The following is a 25,883-nucleotide window of genomic DNA, read 5'->3' as shown; positions in this document are numbered from 1 at the left end:
GAACAAATTCAGATAATTTCACTATTCCATCAAACCCTATTTTCTTCCCCAAAGAGACTCTTACATAGATAGCCTGAACCACAAGACTTCAGTGGATCCAAAAATCTCTTCTAAAGCACAGTATAGACCCCAACCCAAATATGGGTCCTTATCCTGCATTTCTCTGATGCAGGACCTACTGTACAGAGGGTCCTCACTCTATGGCAGGGTATGCAACTCCTATAGGCTGGCCATGTAGCCCAAAGACTATTATTTTATGGAGAACAGGCACAAAGTAAGCATACCCATGGTGATCAGAAGAAGAGGTACAAAGACTCTCTCAAGGTCTCTCTAAAACCTTTAATATTGGCTATGAGACCTAGGGAAGGCTGGCACATGATGGAGCGGCATACAAGCCTACCCCAGAGAGGGTGTGCTCAGTGAGCAAAGCTAAACTGTGGAAGCACAAAGGAAATGTGAGCTGGCTAACTCCAGAGCCCTTCTACTCTCAGGGTTCTAGCAGATTCCTTGGGACTGATCTCTGGTAGAGTCTTCTCATCAGTCACAGCCCCACTCACTGGATCCCAGACCCAGCATGGGGAAGTCATTGGTCTCCTTCAAAAACAAAAGAGAAACAATAATATAATTCTGCCAGAAGTTGACCCTAACCTTTGTGTGACACAGAAAGTCTTTCAAAACATACATTTTCCTCCCAATCTGGTTGCAACTCACTTACTCCCAGGCTCATGGATCTTTCTCTCTCTTCCTGACACAAGATACTCCATTTCTCAGTTCTATGCATTTTCACTGGCCCGCTCTTTGAACTGGAATTTTCTCCCTCTTTATCTTTGCCTCTTGACTTTTCTATTGTTGTCATTGCTGTTCATTTACTTCATTCATGTTCAATTATTTGTGACCTCATCAGGGGTTCTTCTTTGCAAAAATGCCATTTTCCACTCCAGCTCATTTTGCAGATAAGGAAACTGAGGCAAATAGGTTTTAGTGACTTTACCAGACAGATATAGAGATTTATAAATATATCTAGGCAACTAGGTGATGAAATGGGAGAGTGCTGAGCCAGGAATCAGGAAGACTTATATTACTGAGTTCAATTCTGATCTCAGACACTCATTAGATGCATAACTTCCCCTCCCACAAACATGCATACATATGAATATCTGTATATATATCTCTATCTCTATCTCTTTCTCTATCTCTATCTCTATCTCTATCTCTATCTCTATCTCTATCTCTATCTCTATCTCTATCTCTATCTCTATATCATCTATCTATCTATCTATCTATCTATCTATCTATCTATCTATCTAGTGGACTGCTTCATTTTTGCCTCTTTTGTATTGCCATCACTTAGCAAAAATGCCTGAAACAAGGTAGGATTTAATAGAAGGTTATTATCTAGTATCCTGACTGATTGATAATGGGCTGAGGTTTATCAGTTTAACCTTGATATAGAGAACACAAAGGAAAAAGAAGAGGAAGGGGAAGGAAGAAGCAAATGAGAAGAAGGAGACAGAGAAGGAGGAAAAGAAGGAAAAGGAGGAGGAAGAGGAGGAGAAGAAGAAAAGGAGGAGAAGCAAAAGGAGGAAAATATTATTCTAAGATGGGGCACATAAGCTTCATCAGACTTCCAAAGGGCTTCATGACACAAAAAATGTTTATGAATCACTGTCTAGGGTATTTTGTCAAAGGATTTTCTTTTTCTTTTCTTTTCTTTTCTTTTCTTTTCTTTTCTTTTCTTTTCTTTTCTTTTCTTTTCTTTTCTTTTCTTTTCTTTTCCCTTTCTTCTTCTTCTTCTTCTTCTTCTTCTTCTTCTTCTTTTCTCTCTCTCTCTCTCTCTCTCTCTCTCTCTCTCTCTCTCTCTCTCTCTCTCTCTCTCTGTTTCCAGTCATGAGAAACAGCTTTTGTTTTTTTAAATAGTTTTCCCAACAACACATTATCAAGGTGTACTCTCCACACACATATGAGAAACAGAGTATAGCCTAGAGCCATAACTAGGATTTTTGGAGCCTTGGGCAAGCACCAGAAATGCTTTGGGCAAATTGAAAGAAAGACAATTTCAGTTAAATTGTGGGTAGGGAGAAGGTAGAGACAGAAAACTTGAATTGAGCTATTGCTAGGGAAGCAGCATAGGGAATGCTGGGTAGAGGTAGAAATGGGAGAAGCTGCCAGTGCTATCCAGACCCCCTCAATTAGGGTTCCTTTTAATCTGCTAGCCAACGGGCAACCCTGAGTAAAGTAAAAACCTTCCTTGTCACAGATCACTGTGTTGGTTTTTTTTTTTTTTTTAGGAAAAACAAAGTAACTTATTCTTTCTGATTAGCAAGGAGGAGGAAAAAATATTGGATTGAAGATCTAGGAGTTGACTTCAGATTTTGCCTCAGTTTCTTAGAATTTGTCTACAGTATAAAATCAATATATGAGTATTGATTAGACAACTACTTTGCAAAGGCACTTTTCTAAGTACTGTTAGTCATTAAAACTCAGAGGCCTCAGTTTCTTCTTCTGTAAAAATCAGAGGTCTGTATCTTAGAATTTTGACCTGGAATTTAGAAATATTTTAAAAAAATTGATAATTGCACTTCAATATGCTTGTCTTACATTGTAACATTATGTATTTTATTTCATATATTTAGGGAAAAAGACATGTTCTGAGAGTGTCCAGATTGCCCAAACGATCTAGAATCCTTCTACATAGCTCACTTTTCAGCTTCCTTATAGACACAAACCATTGGTAGCATGATCATATTGCATTCCAGAGAAAGCCTGGGCCATTGTAGGTTCTATAGATCTTTCAATAGACAATTCAGGCAGAGAGTCAACACAGTTTTATGGAGTCATCATTATTCCAGACACTTTTCTAAGTGCTTAGGTTACAAGGAAAGGCAAAAACCAATCCCTCTTTTCCAGGAGCTCATGATCTGAAATGTCCCAGAATACGCACTTATTAGCCTGTCCCTTGTACTAACCAAAAAGTAGCATAAGACTTAGGGCCCTGCTTCCTTGAAACATTTATTCATATATAAATGTGTCACATGGAAGATGTAGCCCATCATAATTTCTTACTGGTTTAGTATCCTTTTATTCATTTCATTATCTAGTGGTAACTTAGCAGACAGGTACATTGTGAGACAGACTTATGTATTGGTGCTGTAGGTGAGGGTAGTCATAAATGTGTGGGGTTGAGCCAGGAATGCTTTCTAGGCAGGGTCTACTGGGTGAAGTCATTGCTGTCAGGAGGCATTGGCATTCAGAGGGCATTATAAAAACCTTCAGTGGGTGGAGCATGGGAAGATGAGAAAGACCTGGGGGTCAAATCATGGAGGTGGTCAGCCACTGATGATGAGTTCCATTTCCCAGTTTACCTTGGGTCAGGCTTAGATACAATACAAGAGGTCACCCTTCCCGTACTTCCAGAGACCATGTTCACTGCTATCATGAGCAGATCCATCAAAGCCAGGGGTAACGCAGAGGGTGGGTGACAAGCCGAAGATAAAGGAAGAATTTATGTGAGCAGAGGAATGCAGAGAGGAATCACAGGCAAAAAGCTAGGCTTATCCTGATGATTTGACAAATCACTCTTTTCAATACCAGCCTGAAAGTGAACTCTATAACAACAGAGATACTTGCTTTCAGTTGGATTCTTTCTTTGAAGCAATTCAACAGTTAAAACCATTACTTTTGCTTAGAAGAGTCCCAGAGTCTCCCATGAGAGGACATCAGCTAGCACTGCAATATCCTTTCCAAATTGTAACAGGTGGATACAAGTCAGATTAGATAAAAAGTGCTAATTTATTTATAACATTACAGGGTAGAGGAGAATGAGGAATGCAAAGGGTTTGCACATTTAGAAGTAAACCATTGACACTGAAAATAGTTTTGGAAAATGTATTCTCTTCAGAATGAATAAGACAAGACATGTTGACAACTTGGCAAAGATGTGTACCTAGCCAGGCCCCTTCCCTAAGAAGCCTTCTGGAGACCTGCCCCAAAATTCTCATTCACAACTTTTAAAGATAGGAATCTCTCATTTCAAATGATACTTAGGAAAACTCCTTACAGGGAATATAGGGACATATAAAAAATAAATAAATTCAACTGGACTCTTTTATTTATTTTTTCCATTGTCCATGGATTTATTTTTATTTAGTTAGTTATTTTTGGTCAATATGACTTTATTTATACATTACCAAAATATTCTTGTTTAAGAATAAACATAATATATTCTCCCCCACAAAAATATAGAACTTCATGAGAAATAAAGTAAAAGAAAGAGAAAAATTGTGTTTCAATCTGTGTTTTGATCCCATCAGTTGTGTCTTGGATGGATCACATTCTTTATCATAAGTCCATCACAGAATTTACTTACATATTTTTTCACAGTTGCTGTTACTGATTGTAATTCCTTCCATCCACTCCTCCCCACTACTACAAATTATATTTTCTCTCTCCTTTAACTCTGTCCCTCTTCTAAAATGTGCTGCGGGGTAGCTGAGTGGCACAGCAGACAGAACACTGGCCTTGAGGCCAAGAGGCCCCAAACCCATATACTACCTCAGAGACCCAGCAACCACATGGCTCCGTGGTCCCAGACAGGTCACCCAATTCCAGCACCGTGAAAAAATTAAAAAAAGAAAATGTGGTATATCTGACTATCCTCTCTTCTATCACCAACATCCCCCCTCTTCCCCTGTCCCCTTCTCTCCACCTTACTCCAGATGTCTATACCCTATTGTCTTTGCTGTTTCCTCTCTGAGTCATTTCTGATGAGAGTGAAGGTTCCCTCATTCCCCCTCTCCTTCCCCCTTCCATATCATTGCAAAAGCTCATTGCAAAAAAAAATATCTTTTATACTAAATATCTTAGCCTATTCCACCTCTCCTTTCTCTTACTCCCAGTACATTTCCCTTTTATCTATTGACTCCATTTTTACATATATTATATCTTCAAATTCAGCTGTCTCCTGTGCTTCATCTATAAAAGCTCCTTCTACCTGCTTTATTAAATGAGAAGGTTCATATGAACATTATTAATATCATCTTTCCATGCAGGAATAAACATAGTTCATCATCATTAAATCCCTCATTATATACCCTTCTCATTCACCCTCTCTATGCTTCACCTGAGTCCTGTATTTGAAGGCCAAACTTTCTGTTCAGCTCTGGTCATTTTAACAAGAACATATGAAATTCCCCTGTTTCATTGAAAGTTCATCTTTTCCCCTGAAAGAGGATGTTCAGTTTTGCTGGGTAGTTGACTCTTGGTTGCATTCCAAGCTCTTTTGCCTTCTGGAATATTATATTACAAGCCCTATAAGCCCTTAATGTGGATGCTGCTAAGTCCTGTGTGATCATGATTGCATCCCCGTGATATTTGAATTGTACCCTTCGGGCTATTTGTAATATTTTCTCTTTGACTTGGGAGTTATGGAACTGGCTATAATATTCCTCTCTTTCCAGGGGAGATTGGTGGATTCTCTCAATTTCTATTTTGCCCTCTGCTTCTAGAATATCAGGGCAATTTTCCTGTAGGAATTCTTTAAAAATGATGTCAAGGATCTTTTCCTGATCATGACTTTCAGGTATCCCAATAATTTTAAAATTATCTTTTCTGAATCTATTTTACAGATCAGTTGCTTTTTCAATGAGATGTTTCACATTTTCTTCTAATTTTTCATTCTTTTTGTATTGAAGTATTGTGTCTTGAATTTCTTGTCAAGTCATCAGCTTCCTTTAGCTCCATTCTACATCTGAAGAATTTGTTTTCCTCAGAGAGTTTTCTTATGTCCTTTTACACCTGGCCAATTCTGCTTTTAAAAGCATTCTTCTCCTCAATAACTTTTTGAACTCTTTTATCCACTTGACATATGCTGGTTTTTAACATGTTATTTTCTTCAGCATTTTTTTAGATTTCCTTGACTAAGCTGCTGACTTCATTTTCATGTTTTGCCTGCATCTCTCCCATTTCTTTTCCCAATTTTTCTTCTATCTCCCTCACTTGATTTTCAAAATCTTTTTTTTTTATCTCTGTCATAGCCTGAGCCCAACTTCCATTTTCTTGGAAACTTTAGATGCAGAAGCTTGCACTTCCTTATCTTCATGTTGAGTATTTGGATCCTCCTCAGGATCATAGACAAAGTAATTGTCAATGGTCTGGTTCCTTTTTTATTCTGTTTACTCATTTCCCCAGCCTGTGCCTGGTTTTGGGCTGCTTCATGAGCTTTTGAGTTATTGGGACACCCCCACAAGGACCTCAGTGTATGAGGCTCTGACTGCTCTCCTGGTCTGCGAATGACCACAAACACACCTCTCTTCCACAGGACTGGGGTGGGGGGAGGTCCCCATTCTATGAGAGGCCTAGACTGTGATCAGGATCTGAAGGTGGTCAGAGCTCCAGAGACCTGTTCCAGGGACAGAGGACAGACCTTGGAAGTATTCCCCCTCTCCCTTACCTTTGGTGGGCTGAGCACTCAGGGCACAGCTGCCTAGAGGCTCCTGCTTTCTGACTCTATGGAGTCTGCTTCCATTTCTTGGATCTGGGCAGCAGATGACACTAAATGCCGCACCCACTCCGAGTTCGCTGAGTGCCATGACCATGCTCAGGGCCTGTGCTTCGTGCTCATTCTGGCAGAGGTCTCCCTACTAATCTTCCAAGTTGTGCTTGGTTCTCCCTGGGGTGCAGGCCAGGAAACTGCCCCTGCTGTGGGGAGTCAGGGCTCCCAGCAGCCCTGGGACTGTTCCCTGGAAGCAGGAGTTTCTTTACTCTGGCAGGGGCTGCCCCTCTAACCCAATGGAACAGAGGTTTTACACTATTTTCCAGGTTACCTGGGGATGAGAATTGCCTCACTGGATATTTCTGTGGGTTTTGTCTCTCAAGAATTTATTAGAGTAATAATTTAAAAATTTTTGAAATATTTTAGATTGAGCACCTAGAAGAGTCTCTTCTCCTGCAGCCGTCTTGGCTCCAACCCCAATTAGACTCTTTTAAAAGGAATCAGTGGGATGTGGTGACCAAAATTTGTTGATAGGTAACCAAGTAAATATATATGTATATATATTTGCAAAAAAAGACTACAGAGAATAATAAACCTAGGAATAATAAACTTCTTTCAAGAAGTATAGAAAATATGATTATTATTGCTTATGCCATCTCTCATCAAGTTAGTTTACTAATCTATTGAAAATCTAATTCTATTCTTTACCTTCCATATCAAATTATTTTATTTAAAAATAGTCAGAGGAATTCACTACTTTTGTGTTTTTGCATGCATTTAGATATTTGGGCTACTATAAATAATGAATCCCATGAAAATGCCCTGTATGTGTGAATTTGTATCATCTAAAGTAATAATTATATAAAACATAATAATTGGTTTCATTCCAGTGGAAATATGCAATATAACTTGCACAATCTGGGTACTGCATGGGATTCATTTTTGCAATATTGAAGGCTTAGTTACTTTGTGTGAATACATATGCACACAAGTGCATATATACAAGTGCATATATACAAGTAAATATACACATATAATTAAAGATATATATAGAGAGAAGGAAGGGGGAGAGGAGAGAGAGAGAGAGAGAGAGAGCGAGAGCGAGAGAGAGAGAGAGAGAGAGAGGAGAGCAAATGATGGAGTATATAGTAAGCATGAATATGAATAACACATTACTAATCCAGTTTTCCCTATTAGGGAAGTTATATAAGGATATCATCATTGATATATTTGAACAGAACATGATATGGTGCTTTTGTGTACTCATGCACAGGAGATAACTAATGGACAGTCTGCCTATTCTCTGCTCAGTTGATGGGTATCTATGATATATCAATGAAACTATCAGAAGGTCCTTCCCGTCTCCTTACCCAAAATAGCCCATGGCCTTGTAATGATTGATTTCTTGGAAGTCAAGAGCAAGAAACACAAAAGATGCAAGGCATGAATGGATTACAATTTGCACTGATGAAATTACACTGGAATATCAAAGTAAACCATCATTGGTTCTTTTATTGTACAAATTATTTATAATCATGCATATTTTACATTAACGTTTCCAAACAACCTTTTTTAAAATGACTTTTCTCTCTTATTCTGGAATTTTATAAATCAGTTTTCTATGGTAATTTCTCACATATTTCCTCCAGTCCTTAATTCTTTACCAACCCATCCAATCAATCAATCCTTCAATGGTATAGACCTCTGATATATTGGGTTTTTTGGGACAAATTTTAAGCATGATTTCATGGCATAACTATATAAAGCATATTTCCAGGTAATTTTGTGGTTTTCATTTCAGTTTTGGGGAAAAGGATCTCATGAAAAGAAAAATAGTATTAAAAATAACAATATATATATATATATATACATTTTTAAATATTTTCTTTTAATCATATATTGTTATATATGGCCTTCCTGATTTCAAAGAACACTAAATTTAGAGACAAAGGGACTGCATTTAAATATCAGTTTTGCCATTTACTACCCAGTTAGCCTTTTAAATAGCACTTCACCCCATTTAGTCCAGTTTCCTTAATTTCAAAAGGACTAAATGACCTCAAATAGCCTTTCTGAACCTAGGTCAATGAGCATGTTTCCCTCTTCTCCATCAGTTTCTAACCATATCCTTCAGTCATCAGTCCCTTTCCCATTATGATTTCATTTTTGCCCTTTCCTTTTCAATGAAGTTTTCTAACCTTCCTTGTAACCTGAGATGTTGTAATCTGGGCAGATACAGTATAATTTAAATCTTTCCCTTCCCTATTGTAATAATCTGGATGAATTAGAGTGGAGTTGTATGAGTGAAGAGAAAGGGACATAAGAAATATTATAAAGTCAGGAATAATAATATTTGTCAATGGATTCAATAGGTAGATTAAATGAGGCAGGAGAATTATTCCAAAAGTTTGATCCTGATTAACTGTAAAGAGAGTCATACCATGGATAATAATAGGGGAAAAGTCAGGATTCTGGGAAGGGCATTGTGTGGAGAACATGAGTTCTCTTTTGCCCACATTGAGTGTGAGATGCCTTTGGGACATCCCTTTCTATGTGTTCAAGAGTCAGTTGGTGATGTGTAAATGAATCCCAAGGAAAGAACCAGGCTGGATATATAGATCTGGGAATCACATGCATATAAATAAACATTTAACCAATGGGAACCATCGAGATAACTAAGGAAGATAGCATATAAGAAGAAAGAAAAGAAGCTCAAGCTAGTGTGTCAAAGGATAGCTGTGGACTTGGTCTTCCATGGGGGAAAAGGCACCACAGGAGACTGTTGGGTCATCAAACAGGGAAGAACAGGACAAAGAGGCAGCAATGTCATAGGTATGTAGATTGCAAAGAATATACAGAAAGTGTTGACAGTATCAAAGGCTACAAAGAGCTCAAGAAGAATGAGGATTGGTAAGAAAGAATTAGATGGACATTGATTTGTCAAGAACTGAACTGAACTGCGATGCCCACCATCAATGGTAAACTGGAATAAGCTCTGGATTTAGAAGAAAGGAACTGGGTTTGAATCCTGGTTCCTCTTTTATTTCCTGGGACACCTTTCTGGGCCTCAATTTCTTTTCCTATGAAATGGTGGATGGGACTTGTTAAACTCCAAGACTCCATCTCACTCTAAATTCTTGAACACTTAAATAAAATCATCATCCTTTGATGCAGAAACAGAATTCTCAAAAGAGAATTCTCTCCAAAGATTTTCATTCCAGAGGAAACTCCTGTCAGTAGAGGTACAGGGACGCTACCCTGTGATGTTGTTATTCTCCTGTAGAATTTCAGGGTTTGGCTTTTGCCTTCCATTTTCTCCTCTTCCCTTTTGGTCCACTTCCTAATCAGCCTTGGATTGTGGCCCTACTTGTACTATTTGCTTTGTGGTTTGAAAGGGATAATATCCTGCCTCTGCTGAGATCAATATCCCTGCCACTCAGCGGTGATAGAAGAGCTGGCTTTATCTCCCCGGCAGCACGGCTCTTCCTGCTCCACAGATGCACGGGTTCCTCGGGCTGTCATCAGTCCAGGTTGAAAAATATCAACAGAAATGCTATCTTCAGAAAGGGCACATGGACTGAAGAATTGGCAAGAGATAGCTCCTGGGTACCGATGCAGGTAGAGGCCGTGGGGTAATGAATCATGTCTGCCCCAAGTTATCAAGGCTTCTGTCAGAAACTTAGGGGAAGGCCTTAGGTGGGTCTTATTGCAGGATATTGCTGCTCCCCTAAAGTGGCTTCCAGGTTCTTTATGAAATATTGGCTCTCGGGGTTTGTATTCACCGGCAGGTAATCATGCAGTAACGGACTGTTTTTTATATCCATTGAGATTTGGGAGCAGGAGAGGTTGGAGAAGGAGAAAATCCACCTGCCCTTTTTTTGCCCCTTTCACTCATAAATCTACTGTAATGGAGGAGTCACTACTTCAGATATACTATGTGGTTTCTAGAGGCAGGCTTCCATCATGTCCACATGTAGAATTCTAAAATATAGTCCCTTAGAGTGACCCAGGGCCCCCCCAAACCTTAGTCCCTGCAATAGATCAAGGGTTGCTTCAGCCAGAAGTAGGAGCATCTGGGTACCTAGGCTTGTCCTCTCCCTGTGGCCTCATCAATAGCTCTAAGGGGGGATTGACTGTGAGCTGAGGCTAGATTTTTATTACCCATATGGGGTGAAAAAGAATTGGACTATATATTATCATTGATACTTACCACTGTTTAATAGACCTATATCTTTTTTTAAAACCATTTTTTCCCTAGGTTTACCTTATTTTAAGTTTGCCTACCTTCTCTGAACTTATGACTTCAATTGAACTGATAGTTTTAAAAATTAGTTAAATAATCAATTTTTGAAAAAAATGTCTATATAAAGTTAGACATTTTGCAAATTGCTGGAATCATTATAGACAGTGGAGTTATACTACAGCAGATCTAGATTATAAACATGATGAGAATGGTCATAACATCAACAATAATAGTAATACTGATATTTGGCATACAGTTGCATTTAAATCCATACAATATTTTATATATACTATCCATTTGGATGCTGAAATAGGAATTTGGCCCTCCAGTGTAACTCATAGAGGACCCTTGGGGCTATCAGGAAGACATGCTGCATTTCTACACCCCTCAACAAGTCTGGAAATTGTAAGTTACATTAAATTGTCCAGACAGAGAGCTGGTCTGGGACCCCAAGATCTCAGGGTTCTATTCTTTTTATAGTTATTCATTATTTGGGTAAAAGACAGGTCTCCCCATTTCTCTGAGCCTTAGATACTTCATCTGTAAATTAAAGGAGTTAGACTGTTTCACTTCTCGACTCTCTTCCAGCCTCAAATGCATAATCCCATGACCATTGATGGAGGGAGTTTCTGCATTCTTCTCTATGCAGCTATCATCACTCTCATCTCTAGTTTTCCAGTGCCCCCAGAAAGTCCTTCACTCTGGAAACTCGCTCCAGTCCTAGACTCCAAAGAGTAGAATGATCCTCCACCTGGGGCTTCTCCTTTTGATTGACTGGTTCACCTCAAAACTATTAATATACGGAAGATGCCCAGACCCCCATGCATTAATTCTAGGTTGAACTGCCAAATCTTTTGGGCTTATTACATAATTTCGCCCCCTCCCCTGTATTGGATCCCTTCATCCCCTGCCCCTTTTCAGTTCCGTTTTATGTGCTATCTTCCTTCACTGGAATGTTAGCTTGCTTTTTTGAGGACAGGGACTGTCTTTTCTTTTCTTTTGCTCCATTTAGTGTACAGTTTATAAATGCTGATGACTGTACAACCAAGGGTTCCTACAAACAAAGGATATCCATGCTATGCTCCCAATTTCCCCCACATATAATAAACATACACACAGACACACACAGCTAACTAGTGGTGAAAGATATTGAGCAAATAAATGCCCCTTGAAGCTGTGAAGAAGTTACCCCAAAGTAACAAAACAGAAAGTAGGTTTAATGATAGATTTTTTAAAAATATGTTATCAGCGTATCAACAAATGGGTATTGAACATTCACTAAGGAGCCAATCTTGGGAGAGGCACTTTGTGGACTGCAATAGGAATTACATCTGGTCAACATCATTGCCCTCAAGGGGCTCAAAGTGAAGTCAGGAAACAAGATTTAAGCCCAAGAAGCAATTAGCAATGAGGCAAGGCCATCGATAATCAAAATGCTAAGTTTCATGGTAAAGACATTTAACGCTATAGTCATTTAGGGAAGAGGGAGAATAATGTAGTCTTCATAGCTCTATTCAGACTAATGTTAACTGGTTCAATGAAAGCATTACATTGAATAAAACAATATTATGGGCTAGGTACATGGAAACAATATATAAATATGTCACAAATGGATGATTGACCAAAGACTATCTCAGCATGGTTTGCTTGTAATGAATTCACAATATTATTGTGAAAAGATGTTGGTGGGAAAAATAATAGTTGCCATATCCCTGAGGTCAAGGACAGCTTCTTAGATGAAACAATATTTAGAGTAGCTCTCTAAGGTGAGATGTAGACAAATGGCAAGGAAGGTAGAGGGCTTTCTAGATAAGGGAAATAAACTGAGGAAAGATGGGGAGGTGAAAGCAGCATCCCAGAATGTGAGACTTGGCAGGGATCCTGCAGCCCATTTATTCTAGTTCATTGTTGAATAAATTTCCTGCCACAACAGTCCTTAAAGGTCTCATTCAGCCTCTCTTTGAAGACCTGCTGTGATAAAGAATCTGTTTTCCTTCCAGAGAAGCCTATTTCCCTTGGGGGGTGGTTCGAATGTAAGAAAATTCTTCACTCCATTTCTCATTTACTCCAAGCACAGTTCTTCTGGTTCTGTTTTCTGGAGCCGGCATGAAGAAAACTCCACTTCTTCTTCTGCTCCACATTCTAGCAGACAGCTGGTATGACTTCCTTAAGTCTTCTCTAGCCTAACAATCTCCATTTCTTCAAATAACTTGAAGATGACATACTCTGAAGGGCTTTGATCATGCTGTTCAGCTTCTCACGGATATTCTTCAGCTTAACAACTACCTTATAAGAACTGGACACGACATGGCAGATGTGGCAAAAAAAACAGTTTAAGTCATTGTCCAGTACAGTGAACTACATTTGAAGTCAAGATCTGGGTTCCAATCCTGCCTCAGATATATGTGACCTTACACAAGTCATTGAACATCTCTCAAACTCTGTTTCCTCATCTGTGACATGGGGATAATAACAGCTACTTCCCAAGGTTGTAGTGGCACTCAGATAGATAGATAGATAGATAGATAGATAGATATAGACGTATATGTATCTATATATAGTATAGATATATAGATAGATTAGATAGTGGTTAGCGCTTTCTCTTTCTCTCTCTCTCTCTCTCTCTCTCTCTCTCTCTCTCTCTCTCAGTGAGCTGGCACTCTGTAGAGTACTTTAGCAATATTAATAGTAGAGGAAGAAGATAAAATCAGTTCCAAAGCTGCCAAGCACATCAGCACCTTGGTGAGGTCCTGGGTACAATATTGAATCTCTACATCCCTCTTTCCTCAATGATCAATATAGGATATAATATTGGTAGAACCAACCTCACAGAGAAGATAAAGGGAGATCTTTTCTTCAAATTGCTTTGTAAACTTGAAACTCTGCTTTGGTGTTGTCATTATTATTCTTTTTTTTTTCTTTTAGTCTCTTTTTTTGCAAGGCAAATGGGGTTCAATGGCTTGCCCAAGGCCACACAGCTAGGTAATTATTAAGTGTCTGAGGCCAGATTTGAACCCAGGTACTCCTGACTCCAGGGCTGGTGCTCTGTCCACTGTGCCACCTAGCCGCCCCTGTCATTATTCTTAATGGCAAGTCATTGATTAAAAAAATATCCTACGTTGAAATCATTTCCTTTCTCACACTGATGTGACATGTGTGCTTTACTTTCATAGCTATAAAACACTCTCTTCTGAAAATCTGGTGAAATACTTTGTACCATTATCTTCACTTCAGTTTTCACATGAAAAATAAGAGATTCAGAATTGATTGACTTATCCATGGTTGTAGCTATAGTCATCTCAAAGTCAGATTCGGTCAGATCCCTCCTCCTTTGGGTCCAGCACAATTGTCCATGTTCCATATTGCATCTCAAAAAGCATGAGCTAGGGTACAGGGTCATTCTCCTGAGATTGGAGGGATGAGCTCACATTGGAGAGTGCTTGATGATTAGGTTGAATCAGGACCAGGGCCAGAGTTTGCCTTGGGATATCAGAATGCTAAACAAGGCAGAGGCTGGGCAGAGGCAATCAATAGGAAGAAGAGAATGATAAGACCCTTGAAGAGAATTCAGATTAGCATGGAGGACTACAGACCAAAACAGAGAAATAAATAAAAATTGGAATTTCAATAGAAGTGCTAAGGTTGGCATCCATGCAGCCAAAGGAAATATGAGGGCTTAGGCCAAAAGTGGCAGAGCACATTGTCCAGGCCCAGGAGCTAATGTCCAACATTGTGCTGGAAAGAACCTGATACAGATGATCGATAGAGATTGACATCCTGGAGTACAAGTAATTAGGGAAAGGGGAAGGGGAAACTTGACACAGAGAAGTAGTGCCCTAGGGGTGGTATCTGGGTAGACCAATGAATGAGGGGATTCTCTGTCAACAAGCATTTCATGAGGATTTTCTACATGTTAGACACTTTGCTAAGTATAGTAGATACAAAGAAAGTTAATCCAAGCTTCCTACTCTCAGAAGGCTCCCATTCTAATGAGGGAGAAAATGGGGCAAACAAAGAAAAAAATCCACAAAACTGTATATCTGAGATAAATACAGGATAAAAGTCATTTTGAAGGAAAGACACAAGTAGTAGAGGCATCAGGAAAGGCATCTGACAGATAAGAGCCAAGGAAACCCAGTGGCAGAGGGGACCTGGGAGAGGATCTCAAGAGTGGTGGGCAGCCAGCCAGGGTAACATCTTAGAGTCTGGGGCCTGGGAACCATGGCAAGGAAAGCCTGGGGTCTCTGAGTGTCAGGCTAAGAAAGGATAAGAAGATAATAATATGGGAAGGGAATGGGTGGAGAAAGGTTATCAAAGGCATTCTCTATTTGACTTTGGGAGTAAGGGGAAGTCACTGCAATCTATTGTGTAGTGGGGTGAGGTGGCCCACACTTCAGGAAGATCTCTCTGGCAGGCAAGTAGAGGATATATCAGAGAAAGAAGAGATCTGATACAAGAAAACCAACAGGAAGGTTAATGCCATAGTCCATGAAGGTGGTGTTTAGGGTATAATCTAGCCAGTAACTTTTTGAGTAAAGCTAAGGTACCCTGTTTGAGAGATGTGGTGATACAGTGGGTTGGGCCTGGTATCAGGAGGATCGGAGTTCAAATCCAGTCTCAGACCCCTGACCCCCCCCCCCCCCCACCAAGCTGTGAAGCTCTAGCCAAATCACTTAATTTCTATTTTTCACAATTTCCTCATCTGTAAAATGCATCTCTCTCCCTCAGGGTGATTGTGAGTATCAACCAAGATAATTGTTATAAAGTGATTACCATGGGGTCTGACCCATAGTAAGCATTACAGAGAAGTTACCTGTCATGTTTATTATTTGGTGGAAATGATAAGACTTGGCAGCATCCAGGTGGGGAGATGAGGACGATGCCAAGTCTTCACATCACTCAAAGATGGTGCCACAGCAATAGAAGTGCAGAAGAAGGAACTATTTGGGAGGTTGGTTTGTATGACCAGTACTTACCCAGAGCTCCTCACACAGGAGGAGGCACTCATATGTTTTTAGACAGACAGATCAACTGGGAGAAAAGACAGATATGTTGAAGGTGAGATATCTAGAGGAGGCAAAAAGGAATTGTCTTCTGGCAGAGAGGGCCCAATGAAAATTAGATAATAAATGTATTCATTCCTTCAAAGAACATTTCTAATGTTCCCTTTATGAACAAAATATTATCTTAGACCCTAAGGGACCACAAGGGCAAACCAAGTAGTGTCTCTCACCTCAAGGAAGAAGAATGAAGATGTGGACAGAGCTCAGAAGAAGCAAGATTGGTTCTAACAACAAGCCAACTCCTAAAAGCCAGGGGCCATTGCATTCTCATTTCTCAGTCTCCATGAATCACAAGACCACAGAAAAGCCTGGTGGATCTACATCAAGGTATCTGAGGTGAACTCTCACCAATCAGAAACTTAAGGCCTAGACCAGGAGGTGGACAGTTGGAGCCTAGTAGAATGAAATAGCTATTTTAATGTGATCACTCATGAAGTGGATAGATAATAGTTTAACAAATGTTAGGAGGGAGAAGAAAAGAGCTCTGAGTAGTTTCAAGATGGTAAAGAATGCCTCAGAAAATTGTGTTTCATGAATGAAAACAAACCCTGGGAACTGTGCAAGCAAAATTTTGTTAGAAACAAAATCTAATTAAAAAAAAGCCAATGTAATATTCAAAATGAAAAATCTTTTCTGACAAAATGGGTAAATATATAGGGGAAGAAGAAGATAGCTTTTGTGATGGAAATGAGTCAGGATACCAAAAGATATATTTCAGAATTCTTAGATTCTGAGAGAGTGATATTTGTTAAAGGAAGAAATACAGGATCTAAAGTCACATGCTGAAAGAAAAAGCAAACAAGCCTTACTGCCCCCCCCCCCCCCGAATAATGCCTTTATTTTACAGAGTTGTAAAACTTGGTCACTGATCATAGTTTTACTCTCTGGGGTCAGGCCAACTAAAGTTCAACTCTCTCCCACAGGTCATGTCTTCATAGTTTGGGAAGATAAGTTATCATGTCCCCCTCAGTCTTCTTTTCTCTAGGCTAACCATAGCAAATCATTCCCATCTATTCTCCTCTAAATAAACTCAAACTCTGATCCTACTATGGTTGCCTTCTGCCAGATGACCTCCCAGTTATCAATGACCATCTTAATTGTGCCACCCAGAACAGAACACAGTAATCCAGATGAGACCTGACCCGATCAGGTCAGAGATTGGCAAGACGATTCTTTCCCTATGCATGGCTAGCATGGATCTGTCCAAGATGCAGCTGAATTCAAAGACTAGTGGGAGTCAAGGATGATGTGTTATACATACATAGATATAGATATAGATATAGATGATATAGATATACATATAGATATACATATACATATAGAGATAGATATAGATATAGATATAAGAGATAAGAGATAAGAGATTAGAGATAGAGATAGAGACAGGGATAGAGACAGGGATAGGGATAGGGATAGGAACAGGGACAGGGATAGGGACAGAGACAGAGACAGAGACAGATATATAGAAATATATTTAAACACATCTATGTTTAAATATTAATATTTAAACACACACACATAAATATTTAAATATAAATATATAAATTTAAACATACATATTTAAACACATATATGCCTATAAATACATACATGTATCTGCATATGTATATGTTTGTGTATAGATATACATACATATATATATGTGTGTGTGTGTGTTATGCACAGTGATATTGGCAATATACTGATAAAACTCTCACAAATGCACTTTATTTCCTTGCTTCAAGGCTCGTGAATGAAATGTTCATGCTTGCAATGCTGCCCAACCCTGCAGAGCATAGCCTTGTTGTATAAATATGTGGGTGTTTCTATCCTGCTCACGTGCCTGATTTTCATTATGAAAGTTTAGTCTTGGGGGGATCCATTTTTCAAAGACTGCTTTTGTTCCCACAAAACTGAGTGGAACTTCATAGAGCAATGGTGTTCCAGGAAGAAACTGAGAAATAATTGCAGTGAGATGTATAGAATGCTTTAAAATTTTCCAGAGCTTTAGAAATATCTGATCCTAATGAGACCTCTGGGATATAGGTACCAAAATATTCTAGTTCCCATTTTACAGATGAAGAAATTGAGACTGAGGGAATAACATGATTGCTCATAAATCAAAGAAATGGCAGAGGTGAGGTTAGAATTCAACTCTTTTTGACTCCAAATTCCTTATACCTATTATGTCATTCTGGTGTGAAAGGTATGGGCCACATCCACCTGAACCCATCCCAACCTCATCCACTCAAGACGTATTGATTGTGTCACATGTTGTGTCAGACACTGGGATGGATGAAGAGGACAGAGTAATGGACTGAAAATAGTCTCTGCCCTCAAATAACCCTTCTATTGGAAGGTACAGCATGCAAATAGAGGAATATACTCGATACTTTGAGAAGGGGGCTACTGGAATGAGAAAGGGCCACCAGTAGTAGGTTAGTCAGTTGGCCAATAATCTTTTATTAAGTGTCTTATCATTGAGTCACTGTATTAGACACTGGGGATACAAATAATGGCAAACCAACAAAAAAGATAATAATGACTAGTACCTGACCTCAGGGGCAATGGAAGAGACAACACAAGCATATCTATGTACAGACAAGATGGTACAGGGTTGTATTGTCAGCAAGAAGGAAAAAAATCAAGAACCTGATGGCAGACATTGGGATGATGAGCTCAAGGAACTCTTAGGAAGCTTGTTGGACTAGAAAGAGGAATATGCAGAGAGCGGTCATTACATTTTTTTAAAAAAGTACCATTTAAATTCTAAATATTTAGCAAATGAGGTTGCATAGAGCATAATCTTAAATGGTAAAGGTGAACAAAGGAAGGCTCCAGAGGAAGGCAGTGACCTGGCCTTTCTCGTGTTTTATTTTGGCAGTGATGTGGTATCAGGATTGGAAAGCCATATAAAAATGTACACCAGGGTGGATGTGGAGACTTTTCTTCTGGAGCCCAGACATAACAGAATGAGGGTGTTATCTCCAAAAGGGTTAGAATGCTGATCCCAAGTGTTTGCAGTTTTTGTGAAATAACTACAGGAGGAAAAGAAAAATATTTTAAAAAGTGGTCTGAAATAACTACTTCACTTCAGAGTGATTTTAGAGCTAATGAATCTCCCCAGCTCTTTCACAGAGAGATTGTATGTAGTTCTGCCAGGGCCTAGAGAGTGTGCGAAAAGCCCCACCATCCTGCCGAGATCCTTGATTATCCAAAGGAAGCACCCAGAGAAAAACAAAGGGGAAAAATTGGATTCCAAAGCTGATGGTGCTTGAGAGAAGAACTAGATATCTTTACTCCCTGGAAGGTTGGCAGGTTTTAATGGAAAGGAAAGAGGAGGAGAAGACAAGGATTAGCAGTGGCCTGTGATTGTTGTTGGTGAGTTGTACTGGGTTTCTTTTCTCACTTTCTCTGTGGTGGATTAGTGATCAGTTTGGTGGAGAGCCCAGTGAACTGCAGGTAGCATAAGAAAGCTCTGGCTTTAAACATCAACTCAAATGTTTATTATTTGCTTGGTGCTCAGTAAGTCTTTTAATCTTCCTGATCTTCCTGAGACTCAGAGAGTGAAATGGGTGCTGGTTCACTTAACTCCCAGGATTATGACAGAGGTTAAAATGCCCCTGGTAGTTATGCTCTTCTTAGAGAAGCAAGAAATCCCACTTTTAGCCCCCAAAACCTGAGTTCAACTCTTAGCAGCTTTGAGACCCTGAGCAAGTCAATTTCCTATCATGAAACTTCCTATTCTGCTTTTATTCTTTTTATTTAATATTCTACAGATTATTGCATAGGTAAATGAAATGATTTCTGTGGGAATTGAATAAGAGTTTAGTGATATGAACTTATCTTTATTGACTCACTCAACATTTATTTTGGGAGATAATAAGATGACATGGGGAGAGGCATCTCAATCTGTTTCCAGAGGGTCACAGTCTCTTCTTTCACATCTGAAAAACTTCAAAGTGTTTCACAAAATGCAGCTCAGAAAGATGAATATTCTGAAGGTCATTTCTTAAAATCATCACTTTTAAATTTGCTTTGCTCAATTTTATGTTTGAATTGTAATAACATCATCATCATCATCATCATCATCATCAACATCATCATCATCTTGGTGACAACATTTTTAGAGGATTCAAATGAAAATGTTCCTAATATAAGGGTCCATATTGATAGTCTTTTGTAGTATGTGTCCACTGATCTATTTTGGGGAATGAGATTATTGCCTTTGTTATTGAATATAGGCTCCTCTACTAACAGTATACTCTTCCTCCTCATTATCATCATAAGAGTTGGTATCTCTCTATTTAAAGTTTGTGGGGCACTTTGCATATAGTATATCATTAACAATCCAGGAAGGTACTAATAATATTTACATTTTGCTACTGAAGAAACTGAGGTCAATGTTACATAACTTGCCTAAGGTCATGAAACTATTATATGTCTCAGGCAGGATTCATTTTCAGCACTTGCCAATTCCAAATTCAGCAAATTATCTTCTACATGAAATTCTACATATTAGATTAGGGTTGTGAGTGTAAGGACTCTTTTTAACCTTTTTTTTGTATTGTCCAGCTCATAATCCAGGGTACATTGCTGTTTTTCAGTTGTGTCCAACTTTCAATGAACCTCTATGGAGTTTTCTTGGCAAAGATACTGGAGTGGTTTAGCCCTTTCCCTCTCCAACTCATTTTAAAGGAAACTGAGACAAACAGGTGAAATTTCTTGCCATGAAACAACTAACCATGAAGGATCTGAAGGTGGATTTGAACCTCACTGAACCACCTGGTTGCCTGGAAAATGGTAGATATTTAAAAAATACAGACTACAGCATCTGGCTGCCTGTAATGATTTCTCTCATCGCCAATATTCTTCTTCTTATTCTTATTCATGACAATATCACTAAGGAAGGAAGAAGGGTTACTTTTATGGAAATCCTTTTCTTGTATTTCGTTATTAATGTGTTGAATGCGCCACCTGAGAGAGAGAGAGACAGAGAGAACAATTTATAGGCCTTTCTATGTTTTCAAAGAGAGAACTAGACCTTTTCTGTGTCTACTGTGGCTAATAGTCATGAATACTAGAGTAATATTATTAATTAAAGTTAACATTTTGGGTAATAGGTGATGGCAACAGAAAATAAAAATCAACTCCTTCTCTCTGAATAAAGAAGCGAATTGCCTTGTGGGTACCAGACCAATTTCATTAGAAAACTCAATATTTCATGGCTCCATAGAACTGGGAAGAGCCAAATTGGACTTGCCCCAAACAATCATTACAGCAATGTTCTTCCGAGAATCCACCACTGACATATTGTTTTCATATATAGCTTGTCCTCAGCAATGTCCCATTTTTGATAAATAATCATAAAAAATCATCAGTAGATATAAAGTTTTTGCTGGACTTAGTTTTGAGATTGTCCAATAATAAAAAGAGAGGGTTTTTTTTTTTGGTTGTTTTTTTTAGATTCCATTGGTATTCAATTGCATTTCAACATTGAACATGAAGTTAATAGGTCTCACATTTGGTATCAGGGACCCTGGTTTGGTCCCTATTTTCACTAGACAAAATCTATTCATATAGCATCCTTCCATATGGAATTTTGAATACAACAAGGCAAAGAAATTAGATTTTAAGAAATGATTAGCCATTTAGTGTTTGTTGGTTGTAGATGCCCCCAACCAGTTAGGAGAAACAAGTCTGCTGTAGGAGAACTGCTGATTTGAGAAGAAAAGAAGCTGATTTTCCTATCTGTCACTTCCCAAAGATGTATCACATTTGTATTACCGAAAAGCCATCGTCTTGCGCTAGCAGATATAACTAACATCTATAACCTCTCCGCATTAATGTGCGCAATTGAATCTTCCCTTTATGTTCATTTCACGTTGGAACACACAGCCGATTCATAGACTCCACTGCATTAGGGCATTGATTTTATGGCTTCGGAGGTTGAATCTGGATTTAAAGGGCAGCTGAATCTTCATTTTAATACTCACTTGCTTTGAAAAGGCTCCTGCCCTTTGGAAGAAGGAAAAATAAAGCTTTAGCTGAAAATGATGATGGATCTGTTCAAGCTCAAAGGGCAGCAGCAAACCTATCTTATTATACCCCCTTTGTTTCCATGGACCTCTTTAATAGGACAAGGGTGTGGATGACTAGTATTGAGCCAATGTGTACCTAGATAACGAGAACTATCCAAATGCATTATGGCATAACAACAGCAACTACTACTACTATTAGTTACTGTGACTGACTACCAATAGGACTACCACTGATACTGATACTTCTAGCAACAAGTCTAAAATGGTTTACGTTTTACAAAGAATTTCTGTATCATCAGAATTCGACACATTTGAGCGCATTTCCAATCCTCAGCTTGCCTTGTGCCATACACTTGCTTCTTTTTTACTTTGCTTCTTACATTTTTATTAAAATTACAAATGTCTCTTGCACAGATCTAGTGGAAATATAGCAAAGCTGCTCAATCTATCATTTATTCTCTAGCTTGACATCACCCTCATTCCTGAAGGGCCAAAGGCTTTACTGAACTTCAAAGGGAGTAAAAATAATATCAGTCAGTAGTGTAGAGGAGGAAATAATAAGAGGAATCACAAAGAGCTACTTGGGGGACACAAGAGAAAATATTGGTGAATTTAATAGAGGGACTTCATGAACACAGACTCATACCAGATCTCACATTCTTGCTCCCATGAGCTGAGATCTCTCTTATTGTGTCAGCAGGTAATGATTATTTTTTTTTGGAGAATCTGAGTCAAGCATGCTATAACAAGAATGTTTTAATAATGTATTTCCTTTTTTATGAGACAACTTGAATTGTACATTGTATTGAAAAAAAATTCAGATCAAAATATGTCTGGAAATTAGGTAGATCCAGGGTTGAAGAGAGCTTTAGTCTTAAAAATGTCCAACTTATGTTTTATGTTTGATTATAAACTCAGGAAGGAAAGATGAAAGCAATACAGGATGGTGGATTAAGATTAAAGTATCTCATCAGGCAGTTAATAGTTCCGTGATCCTAGTCAATTAATTTATCTTAGTTTGCTAATTTATAAAAGGAATATATTTATTGCCCTGAACATTTTCATGGTCACTTGTGTTACTTAAAGGAGATAATCTCAATAAAGTCTTTGGAAACCTAAAGATACTATTTACATGTTAGTTATGATTATTGCTATTCTTATTTTTCTTATCATTTATTTGATGAAAGCTATAGGAAACAATGTCCCCCCATAATCATCATCATCACCATCACTCAACTCCCTCTCATTTTTCTTGATGGGGTTCACATGGACCAAGGTAAAGACTAGTTGTGACAAATATGATAGAATTTCTTCACCACATAGTGGATAAAATGATTTCATTATGTAACTGTATAAAAATATTAGAATCTAAGGTTGCCTCTCATAGATTCCCTTTTGCATATATAGGATTCCTTTGGGAAGAAATACAGTGAGATCAGACTGTTTTGTCATCTTCCCACGTGGTTGCAATTCTTTCTGTAGAACCCCATATTTTGAAAGCTTTTCATGCTTTGTAATTTGGAAATTATAACTTCTTTATTGTGGAAGCTATTAAAATCATTGTTTTTAACTTTTTAATGGATTGATATTATGTCTGTGCAGTCATGGGCAATAATTCTGTCTGTGATGATGCTAGAGCTTCAGAACAGAGTTTTGTTTTGCTTTGTTTTCTGAATTCTCAAGGATATTTTGAGGTTTGTATTTGTAAGGAGAATTTAGCTTCCAACATGTAATTAAAGTTGAATGGTCATTTTTTTAATCCTAATGAATGATAAATCTTTGCAACACACGGTGATAAGTTACAGTGTCTGTTATTTCACTACATTATTTGTCTTGATCAATGTTTAGGTTTTTCTGGAATGCCTGGCATCTTTGTTGTTAGATTATTTGAGGTCATATAGGTATCACCCATGGAGGTTGTTGGCTCATCTTTTTCATAGACTTTGCTTCAGAGAAAAATCACTTTCAATTACATCTAACAAATCTAGAAGTAATATATGTTGTCAGCTTTTTCTCTGGTTTTCAGAAGTGAGGTCTGTTCATTTCAAAGGCAGTTGCTTTTCTGAATTTTAAATTTCTCATATGTTCTGAAATGATCTAATCTTTCTTTTTAATTAGAAAGTACTTATCTTTCTAGAAACAATTCCAATGTGTTCTCACCACTGTATGAATTTTGCACTGATATATTCTAGACCTATAATCCATTTTAGCTTGGCAAAATTTCATACAATTCTCTTGCTCTAAATGCATTCTTCCCTTTCTGCACTGACTCCAGGATGCCAGTTAATCTCTTAACATGTGAAAATTTTTCACAAAGTCTTACTCAATGTATCTTGCCTCAAGAAAACCGTGGTATTTTTATACATCACCTTCATACAATTTTACTCTAGGTTGAAGCTCAAAATCTTTAATCTTTATAAGAATTTTAGAGCCATCAAGTCCAAATAACATTTTAATGTCACTGGGAAAAGTTTCCATGGAATAAAATAGCTGTTTAATATTCTATTCAATGGACTAGCATAATTCAAAGCTTTTCGTATATCAAAGGATCTATAAGGGATCTCGCTCTTTCTCTCTCTCTCTGTCCTATAACTCTGTCTGTCTCCTTGTCTGTCTCTCTGTCTCTGTCTCTGTCTCTCTCTCTCTCTCTCTCTGTCTGTCTGTCTGTCTGTCTCTCTGTCTCTTTCAACTCCAATTCTCTTCCAACAGCATTTTTTTTTCTGGGTCTCAGAATAAGAGGAAAGAATGACAAGAGGAATATGCTACTGAGGAGCCTCAAGGGAATGGTGGATACCAAGGACTTCTATTCTGTGCTGTCCAAGGAGAAGGTCAAAGATGACCTGAGGTTTTCTCTGAATGGACTGTGGAGTCTAGGAGACCTCCTTTAAGAGGAGGTACAGGACATTACAAAGAATCCCAGGGACAGACAGGAGGCCAGCAGGGGGTAGCATTATTGACTACTGGCAGTGCTATGGTGACCTGGATGCAGGGGTACAGGGGTCTGAGTAAGGTAGCTCCACTTGTGTGCTGGTCAGCTGCTCCCAGCTCTGACCTGCCACTCCAAGCAGCCCTTTATTAGATTTTTTAAATTTTTAATTTTTTTCTGGGGGGGGTTTCAAGGTAATGTGGTTAAGTGGCTTGCCCAAGGTCACACAGCTAAGTAATTATTAAGCGTCTGAGGTCGGATTTGAACTCAGGTACTCCTGACTCCAGAGCAGGTGCTCTATTTACTGCACTACCTAGCTTCCGCTCTTCATTAGATTTTAAAGCCAACTCTTAAGGAAGATCTCCTTGCTGACTGGCCTCTGTTGGGCCATACATCACCAGGATTGACATATCACCTGTTGGAAGGAGGCAGAGCCATCTCTCCTAAGAAAGCAGATTCTGTTCCTAGGTAAAATGTAGGAGGCTGCAGAGGGGCCCAGCTAGTCTGGATATGGATCATCTCCAGCCCTGACCCCAGGCTCATTCTTCTCCTTGTCATCCTGATTCATATCTAGCTACTGGACTCAGATAGCTCTGGAATAGAAAGTGAAGCTGGTGAATCAGCACAGTCCCCCTCCCCAAATTCAGGTCATGTACTTGTCATGGCATCACCTCTCTGATGTCATGGACTTTTTAAAAATGAAGGACAAACATTATTATTGGAGGCCTGACTGTAATTCAGAATAGAGACCAGGGAGAAAACTCTATGGGTCTAGGAATCATAGGCATAACCCATGGGGGCTCATGAGACCTCCAAATAAGAGGGGATAGTGAGAGGGCAGAGAACAGGGTCGATTTAAACTCAGAGTTAGAATGCATGGTGTAGATGATAAGTTTAACAAATGAGACAGAAATAGATAGATTTGGAGTCCACAGTAAAAAGCCCATGAAGTTTTGAAATGTTAAGAATATTGGCCCTTAGGATCGATAGTTCCCTAATTCAAATCAACCAATATTTATTTAGTGTGCAGTCTGTAGTAAGCCTTGTGCTAGATGTTGGAATCAAAGAACAAATACAAAGGAATCCCTGGTCTCCAGAAGATCATATTCTAATAGGGAGAAACATGAATACTTGCTCCATA

At 38.7% G+C, this 25,883-nt stretch overlaps 1 protein-coding gene across 1 annotated transcript in view; it reads right to left on the bottom strand.

Moving 5' to 3' along the window:
- Positions 1-25,883, bottom strand: part of NEGR1 (neuronal growth regulator 1) — an 817,401-nt gene that overhangs the window by 159,642 nt on the left and 631,876 nt on the right. The window lies entirely within an intron of this gene.

The sequence above is a fragment of the Macrotis lagotis genome, chromosome 2 (assembly GCF_037893015.1).
Source record: "Macrotis lagotis isolate mMagLag1 chromosome 2, bilby.v1.9.chrom.fasta, whole genome shotgun sequence".
In the NCBI taxonomy this organism is placed as follows: Eukaryota; Metazoa; Chordata; class Mammalia; order Peramelemorphia; family Peramelidae; genus Macrotis; species Macrotis lagotis.
Note: the sequence above shows the minus strand (reverse complement) of the source record. Positions and strands in the feature narration are given on the sequence as shown.